General features: G+C 40.5%; 1 long non-coding RNA gene across 1 annotated transcript; it reads left to right on the forward strand.

Annotated features, from left to right (window-relative positions):
- Positions 1-4,178: 4,178 nt before the first annotated feature.
- LOC143415236 (uncharacterized) lies at positions 4,179-8,053 on the forward strand. Its single transcript, XR_013095878.1, has 2 exons — positions 4,179-4,483; positions 4,602-8,053. It is a non-coding gene; the product is annotated as an uncharacterized LOC143415236 (long non-coding RNA).
- Positions 8,054-9,880: the final 1,827 nt, after the last annotated feature.

The raw sequence follows: 9,880 nt of genomic DNA on the forward strand, positions 1-9,880 counted from the left end.
GAACATAATATTACATAATGTAATTACCTGACTAATGATATGGCTCTATGTGTGTTGCAGACCACCCAAAACAAATAGTGCTTCAGTTTTGTTGAGGGAAACACTCATATTTTATTGGTCTTACATTCATTTTAATGAGTATTCAATGAAACCACAGGACTGAGGCTTCAAAGAGTCCAGAAACCCTGGGTGACTACATCAAACATTTTCATGCAGTCCAGTTCCAAACTTCATTCAACATTTTTTGCACACTCACACTGTGTTTTTCATGAGTTTTGCGATTTATGCATTTTAGCTCTTTTGGCCTACCAAAACAGCAAGGTCATGTATCTTACCCTTGAAATTAGTTTGCAAACTGCTAACAAGAAGATCTGTGTCCTTCTGCCCCTTCCATTGTTTCCAACCTGCTTGCACCAGTAAAAGTCACTAGAGCAGGTGGTGTGTGTCTGCTGCCTGACATCACTGCACCTTGCATGTGGTCATAATTACACTTAGCTCCATAAGTATTTGGACAGCTTTAATTCAAGAGTTTTAAGAAATTAGCATTTTTGCATCCCATCATCCCAGACGCAGGGTTTCTTATATTCGATGGTGACCATTGTGTTTCAGGTAGTTTGTGAAGTATGAAGGAAAATAGTCTCTGCTCTCAAATAAACCATATTCAGGAATTTTAGGAAAACAAGAGTTGTGGCTTCAACTACAAAGTCCAGTCTGTGGAGGATAACTCCGCTGTCTGTGGGTCACGCTGTCTCTGTAAGCCCCTCCTACACAGCAGGGTCTGAATCAGAAGGTCGCTCTCATGTTCTTTCTGGTGTTTTTGATATCCTGCTTCAGCTGAGCAATTTTCATCTGCAGAACGTAAAAACACAAAAATATAAAAAAGTATCTGACAAGAAATTCTGATAACGTACTGTTTGTGAACTCACGTCTTTCTGATGGAGCTCCTCCTTCATGCCTCTGATCTCATCCTGCTGCTTGTAAAATGCCTGGAGTAGCTGAAACAGAAAAAACTAGGACTGAGTTTGTGTGCAAGAGAAGGAGACACTCTTCTGAAGTGTTTTATTATTTATCCAACCTCACACTCGGTCATTGGTGGCGGTCTCTCAGCAGGCTCGCAGCAGTGCGGGGTGCAGCAGTATGTCCACAGTGGGACCTGGGTCTCGTCTGGCTGCCACCCCGACAGATCACTCAGATCTTTGGGATATTTGGCATCCTGATAGGACAGCTGCTCCTCCAGAAAAACCTCAACAGAGAACAGCAACAAAAGTATCAGAGAACTACTCTCCAAAAAAGGCTCAGGTCTCAGGTCAGTTTCGAAGGATGTGACGGTTACTGTAGCAAAACATATTTCCTAGTTTGTCTAAAGGAAACAGAAGTTTCTAAAAAGAGTACGGTGGCATGAAAAAGCATTTCCCCTCTTTCCCAGTTTCCTGTTTTTTGTAGGTTTGTCACATTTAAATGTTTCAGATCATCAAACAAATTTAAATATTAGGCAAACATAACACAAGTAAACACAAAATGCCGTTTCTATATGAAGGTGTTTATTATTAAAGGGAAAAAATCCAAACCTACATGGCCCTGTGTGAAAAGGTGATTGCCCCCTAAACCTAATAACCTGTTGGGCCATACTTAGCAGCAACAACACCAATCAAGTATTTACAATAACTGGTGATCTTTACAGATATTTTTACAGCCTTTTACTGTTACAAATTTAAGTGTGAAAAAACATACTAAAAAACAGGAAACAAGATAGGGACCAAGCACTTTTTCACACAACTGTGTACCACTTTAAAATCAAGAAAAGGCACCCCAGATTGGTATATTTTACCCTGCAATGTCAGGTAAAATAACCAGATCACACTTTACCTCCTCTATAAAGTCTTGGCCTATCTCTGTCACTGCAGCCGGGCTGCTCTGAAACCTGAGGGAGCTAAGCTGCCTCACCAGCCCCTTCTCAGCTGGGGTTTCTGGGTAAGGGTTGGGTACTCGAGGGTCTGGCTTCAGGGACATCAGCACTGGGCCTGGTGAGGAAATGTAAGAGATCAGTGATAAACTGAATGATCTATAGAGAGTAAATATCTTTAGTGTACCTGATGGCCCAGCTAGGTTACAGACCTCTGTTGACCCCCAACAGCCACTCCTGAGCGGTCATGGCTGCCTGGTTTCCAGCTGTCATTGGGTACAGATCCTCTTGAAAAATTCCTGACTGGAAGGAACAAGAAAAAAACTGGACCAATACTTCTTGTACTCTGATTATACTCAAGATAAGTACATCATCCCAACCTCTTTGCGTGGTATGATCATGGACAGTGGTTCCACCAGGTCTTTGATGGCAATCAGGCGATAAAACCGGAAAATCTCACAGGCGGTCACATCTAGGCCACGCTTTGGCATCACCCCTGGAGTGAGTCAGACGTCAAAACACATTTTAGTCCTGTGTCATAAAGTATTGTGGATATTCTAAAAGTGACACTAAACTCTTTGCCTTTTTCTATTATTACAACATGAAAGTCTAGACTTTAAAAAACGACAACATCAATATTTAAAGGTTGGTGAGAGGGTGGTGGAGCAAGGCATGGGTTTTTCAGGCAGAAGACTGGTCCTGTATAGAATGCCTTAACAGTCTTGCAACCAGACATAAGACAGTTTCAGAAATGTAGGATGACCAACAGGCATGAAAAGACGACGATTGACCAACATTTGTTGAGTTGTTGGGGCAGAAGCTTGGTTCTTGGTGTCTTCCATCTGTTAACATGACCGCAGGATGTAGCATTGAAACAGTGAAGGAAATTATCCATCAAAGTCGACATTTAAGTCAAGTTTGTTAGATCAGCATCAAAGTGCCTGTGAATGAACTTAGACAAGCTTTCTTAAAATTGTGTCGGTACCTTGAAATGAGTATAGGTATAGATGATGAGTTGGATACAAAGTTTTAGGTTTGTTAAAAACTGCAACCAAATCACTGTTACATTCACTTCAAGAGGATCACAATGCTCTATGATTTTTTTCATATCCAATCAAAGAACCAATATCCTTGAATATCTGATAGTTATAATAACAACATGGAACCAATTTAATGTTTGTGAGAGAGTAAAAGAGACAAGCATGTTTGATCTGCTTTGATGATTTACCCAAGTTTGACTCAAACAGCATTTTGGGTAAAAATCCAAAGGGTCATGTCACCATGTGATTAGATGTCTGGTCAGAAGAAGTCATGGAAACTCAAAACTCTCTTATTTACCTACATTTTGATACCAGGCTCACCTGATTCCCAATTGTCATAGTATGAAGCCAGAATTTGCATGACTTCATGATAAGTTGGAAAAGGAGGAATATCTATCGATTCGCTGATTTTCTTCCACTTATCTGAGTGGGGTCGCTGGCCCCATCTTGTTCTGGTTCTACCTGATGAGCAGGTCTTACTCCGGGGTCTCCACCCAGTTGGGCATGCCCAGAGTTCAACATGGAGGAGCAGCTGTTCTACTCTTTATGTTTGAGCTCCTCACCTTAGCTCTTAGGGAGAGTCGACCTACTCTTTTATTTTGTGACATTTTATGACTTTCCTCTGTAGGACGGCATTTTATGACTTTCCTCTTTTGGTCATTACCCAGATTTCATGACTGTAGGTGAGAGCTGGAACAAAGCTGGACTGGCAGCTGTATAAATTATGTCATTTACTAGCTAACACACTTGTGTGTGTGTGTTGGTCTCACCAAGTCCTTTTTGTGGCAGCAGGGACCTGTACTCAGTCAGGTAGCTGATGTAAGGTTTTTCAGCACTTAGCTCATAGTACCGGATGTTTCCATCACCCTACAAGCATAAATACAACATATACAGTGGTGCTAAACCTCCTTGATGATGGTTACTCAAATTTAACGGCACATTTTGCCACAAGCAGTTTATGTTTTTTGACCTTTCCAGCCAGATACAACATGTGTGTGTCTGGGTCATAAAACGGGAAGAGTACTCCAGCTGACCCATCCAGATCTTCTTCATATAAGGGTTCAGATAAGTCATCCTGCATGAAAACACATATGGGAATGAATGTAGAGCAAATTGTAAAGGGAAAAAAAAATCAAGTTAAAATATGCAAAAGTTGCTCAATTGAGATATACAGTTATATAATTAATTCTCCAGTGAGATTCTCTTAAATCATTTCACAAGAAAGCAGTTTTTTATTATCAGCTGTTTAATTTTATATGTTTATTATATATTTATTTGTTTTTGTCTATGTGCCTCATTTTCAGCAATCTCTTTTTTAATCATGTCTTACGACCCAAGTATTCTTACTCCTAGAAAATGCTGGTAATTGGATTCAGGTTTAAGAACAAGCACAGCTTAGATTAAGTTTCAGATTACAGTTGAAAGGAAAAAAACTATCTTACAGGGTCCCACAGGACGATCTGCCGGTGGTTCCAAGATGAGCTGCCAGTGGACAGAAGCAACTTCAACCCCCCGATGTATAAAACTTTGTTGGCCTTGTGTGAGTTACTGCTTGATACCTGCAGAAGTATCAGTTACCTTCCTGGCAATTTTCTGTCAGGACTCGCATTCAGATACAATAATCATACCTGTAAAATCTTTCCTGTCCGAGGGTCCAGGACTCGAACGTGTCTGTCTTTGGATGTGACTGCCAGCCTGCTGCCATCACTGTTGAAGCTGACTGAAAGCAGCAGTGCCTCAGATGGGTAGCGGTGGTGGATGGGCATCAGCACCACCCGAACTGGATACCTGATAACTGCACCAGCCTGGGATACATCCCAGAGAAGGACCTGGAGCAGTAAGTGAGACAAATTCACGTCTGTTTTGAAGCCTAAATGCACTGGAATTACTGATTGTAGAGTGTAGCTCTTTAACATTTGGTTCTCTTGTGTTGATACTTTCTTTACTGGTTCAATCTTGTAAGGTGTCTATTATAGAAAAGTTTTATGCCAACCATTGGCTTTTTCTCTAAGATTTCTGTGCATTATGTTCATAAGATATATTGAAGGAAGTTGAATACAACACAAAAGCAAAGACGGTTTCTTTTAACAAAAATACGGTACTCATTTAAGCCAGAATGTTATATGATTGGCACTGACCTTGTAGTCATAGGCAGCACTTAGCAGAAGGTTCTCAGCAGTTGGATGCCACTCAATTAGCCCCACTCTTCTGGAGTGGCCAATCAGGGTTTTCCTGGCCTTGGTGAGGTTCTGTTGGACTCCACAGACTGGGATATCCCAGATCTTCACCTGAATACATGCACAGGACCAAAGTGTATGTGCTGTACACTAAACATTATATAATTCCCAATAATTTAACCCCATCCTTATCCTAAATCGAATTCCAAAGTTAATCCTAGTTAGTCGTTAACTAACTGCCATACAGTGCAGTCCTCTGAGCATGAGGCGATGCAGTAATCATCGAATGGATTCCACTTGACGTCCAGGACTCTGCCGCTGTGGCCACAAACCCTCGGATGCTGAGGATCTACTCTGCCTTTCTGAGAGAGAGAACATGAAACAATTTTAAAAATTTAGGTTTCCCCATTTTTTTTATCCTTTATTATGTTAATTCAGAGGAAATTAAATTAAAAAGGCCTATGTACATGATGGATGGGCAGGACTAAAAAGGACCCGCCTCCCGCGCACTCAGTCACCACAGCGATGAAGCAGGGATTGGCTGAGCAGTAGTGGTTATCGTGGACACTACGCGTGATTGGCACCCCGTCGTAGCTGTGCTCCTTGGTGGCAGACTTTCCAAAAATGTGACGAAACTTTGAGCAGCGAAAGGATGATCGCCATGACATCTGGTGGACAAGAGTACAGTAGCATCAAGCTTAGAGGAGTTTAAGTTTTGGTGCAGATTTATATCAAGAAATCAGAAAATGGGGGGAAATCTAATGGGGTATGTTAGATTAATGTTAATCATTGAAGGATTAATCCTTGACTAGATTAAAGTTAGGGGAAGTTAGGATAATGTTTAAGGTTAGGATAAATACAGGCTAATTTTGGGTCAAGCGAATACTTAAGATGAACCTAAGCGAAGGTCCCCGTGTCTCTGGTTGGCTCACACTGGCTACAGGTTTTGTTGTTGTTGTTCTTTTTTGTTTTTGTTTTCTTTGTCTCTCCTCTTCCTCTCTGCCTGGGTGGAGCTCGTTACGGGCTCTCGCTATTGGCCCACGCACCTGTGTGATTGTCTCCACCTGCTGCTGATGTGGCTGATTTCCCCAGCTGCTATTTAAGGCAGTGGCACAGAGCAGCTCACCACTGGAATGTTGAACCTCCTGAGTTTGTGCTCTCGCCATTTTCAAAAGAATCCACTGTGTGTATTTTGTTGTGGAACTAACGTTGAATTCTGTTGAAGAACGTTCAACTAACATTGAAGAGGAAGCGTGTGTGTGTGGATCCCCCCCCCTCCCTTCTCTCCCTGGAGCCCTGGACCCCCCCTCCCAACTCACTGTACATATATAGCACTGAGGTGATCCCTGTTGTAAATAAATAATCTCCTTTTGTTCTCATAGAAAGAACTGACTGCGCGTGAGTCCGTCCAGTAGCCATGACACTAAGTTGTGGTTCAAGTTAGGTTTAATTTAATGTTCGTATTAATCTTGGCTTTAACCAAAGCTTTGATTTAAGATTAGGATAAAGATGTACCCTAATAAATTAAGGTTAAAATCAGATTGAAAGGAAGGAATTGTTTGGATACAAAAAACTTAGAGTGAGATTAGTTTTAGGCCATGTGAAGATCAGAGTAAGTGTAAATTACTGTGCTGCTCTTTTTCTTGACTTGTCAAAGGCTTTTGATACAGTTAAGCATGCTATTTTATTAAATAGACTAAACAATATTGGTCTATCTGTAAATGCTCTAAGCTGGTTTTCAAATTACTTGTCAGCAAGAAAACAGTGTGTCCATGCTGCTGGGTCTTCTTCCTCTTTTCTCTCAGTATCCAAAGGAGTTCCGCAGGGCTCCATATTAGAGCCATTGCTATTTTCTCTTTACATAAACAACCTTTGTGATAATTTGTCAAATGCAGCCTTCCATCTTTATGCAGATGATACAATTATTTATTGTTCATCCCCTTAAGTAGCACAAACCCTGCAATTTCTGCAGTCTGCCTTTGATCATGTTCAGTCCCATTTAACTCAACTTAAGTTGGTGTTAAATCCAGAGAAATCCAAGTTCATGTTATTATCAAATGGCAAAAAGTTGTTAGCTACGTCTCCTAAGATTAAAACAATTCAAGGAACTGAAATTGAAATGGTCACATCTTGCAAGTATCTAGGGATCATTATAGATCAGAATTTGTCATTTAAGACTCACATTCAAAGGCTTGTGTCGAAGTTAAAACTAGGTTACTTTTTTAGAAATCAATCCTGTTTCTCCCTCCAAGTGAGAAAACACTTGATTCATGCAACTTTTTTACCTTTATTGGATTATGGTGACCTGCTTTTTATGAATGCACCTGCCCACTACCTAAAGAGGTTGGATACTGTGTACCATTGTGCTTTACGTTTTGTTACTGGCTGTGGAAATCGTGTACATCATTGTTCTTTGCATATTCGCAGACTCTCCCATTGATTGATCTTTATCTATAAATCTCTCCTTGGGCTGGTTCCATCTTATTTATATGTTTATATGTGTAAAAACCACAACCAATACAGCCTTCGTTCTCACAATATCATACAATTGATTGTCCCAAAACTCAGAACAGAATTGGGGAAAAATGCTTTTAAATACGCTGTCCCTGCTTCCTGGAATAATCTGCAGAAGGAACTGAAATTATCAGAATTGGTTTGGAAGAGTTTAAGTCTGTCTTAAAGGAACGAGAGAATAACTCTTTTACTCAGTGTGATTGTTTTTAATGTCACTCTTAATTTGATATGTTATTGTATATTTTTCACATGTTGGTATGGGATATTGTATTTGTTTTAAATGTTATATACTTATGCGGTATGTGTATTTTGACTTTTGTTGCCATGATGCCAGGTCTCTCTTGGAAATGATATTTTTAATCTCAATGAGATGTTTTACCTGGATAAATAAAGGACTAATAAATAAGAAGATAAGCTAACTGAGTGTAAGATAATAACCTCACAATATGAAGCCTTTCAGGTAAAAAACATTGAGCAGCCTATTGTTCATTTTCAGACAGTTGTAATGTCTTCTGAAGCAATGGAGAAACGACTGCATGTGTTTGTTTTGGAAAGAGCTTCAGAACCTCAGCAGCTGCATTATTGGCTCTAATCAATAATGCAATTTGCTGTTATTAATGGCTTTCATAATCTTATCAATAATAAATCAGTTTCTTCAATAAATGATCCTAATCATTTACTCACACACACACACACACACACACACACACACACACACACACACACACACACACACACACAGAGTGATATATCCATCCTCCAAGACAGCTTATTTGTCTCTATTAAATATTTATTGGCTACACACACACACTTCCTGTTGTTACAAACTCCCCTAACCTGACCTTTGACCTTTACTGTGGCTGAGACAGATCACCTTACTGTCGAGTGAGGAGAAGGAAAGAAATAGTAAAGGAAAAAGAAGATGATAATCAAAGGGGAATTTAAAAAAAATAAAATTTACAATAAATGAAATCAAAGCACAGTTTAAGTGTTTTGTTTTTTTTATTTCAATTCGACTAAGTGTACCTGTAATAAACATTGTACATTATCAGTGGCAGAATGTGATTTAAATACTTTAAATCTACTTGTACTAATTTGAACTCTACTTTTTTTACGTGCCATACTTGTTGGTGCCAGATACAGTGGGGCAAAAAAGTATTTAGTCAGCCACCGATTGTGCAAGTTCCCCCACTTAAAATGATGACAGAGGTCAGTAATTTGCACCAGAGGTACACTTCAACTGTGAGAGACAGAATGTGAAAAAAAAATCCATGAATTCACATGGTAGGATTTGTAAAGAATTTATTCTTAAATCTGGGTGGAAAATAAGTATTTGGTCACCTCAAACAAGGAAAATCTCTGGCTCTCACAGACCTGTAACGTCTTCTGTAAGAAGCTTTTCTGTCCCCCACTCGTTACCTGTATGAATGGCACCTGTTTGAACTCATCATCTGTATAAAAGACACCTGTCCACAGCCTCAAACAGTCAGACTCCAAACTCCGCCATGGCCAAGACCAAAGAGCTTTCGAAGGACACCAGGAAAAGTATTGTAGACCTGCACCAGACTGGGAAGAGTGAATCTACAATAGGCAAGCAGCTTGGTGTGAAAAAATCAACTGTGGGAGCAATCATCAGAAAATGGAAGACATACAAGACCACTGATAATCTCCCTCGATCTGGGGCTCCACGCAAGATCTCATCCCGTGGGGTCAAAATGATCATGAGAACGGTGAGCAAAGATCCCAGAACCACACGGGGGGACCTGGTGAATGACCTGCAGAGAGCTGGGACCAAAGTAACAAAGGTCACCATCAGTAACACACTACAACGGCAGGGAATCAAATCCCGCAGTGCCAGACGTGTTCCGCTGCTGAAGCCAGTGCATGTCCAGGCCCGTCTGAAGTTTGCCAGAGAGCACATGGATGATACAGCAGAGGATTGGGAGAATGTCATGTGGTCAGATGAAACCAAAGTAGAACTTTTTGGTATAAACTCAACTCGTCGTGTTTGGAGGAAGAAGAATACTGAGTTGCATCCCAAGAACACCATACCTACTGTGAAGCATGGGGGTGGAAACATCATGCTATGGGGCTGTTTTTCTGCCAAGGGGACAGGACGACTGATCCGTGTTAAGGACAGAATGAATGGGGCCATGTATCGTGAGATTTTGAGCCAAAACCTCCTTCCATCAGTGAGAACTTTGAAGATGAAACGAGGCTGGGTCTTCCAACATGACAATGATCCA

This window comes from Maylandia zebra, linkage group LG3 (genome assembly GCF_041146795.1).
Source record: "Maylandia zebra isolate NMK-2024a linkage group LG3, Mzebra_GT3a, whole genome shotgun sequence".
Lineage (NCBI taxonomy): Eukaryota > Metazoa > Chordata > Actinopteri > Cichliformes > Cichlidae > Maylandia > Maylandia zebra.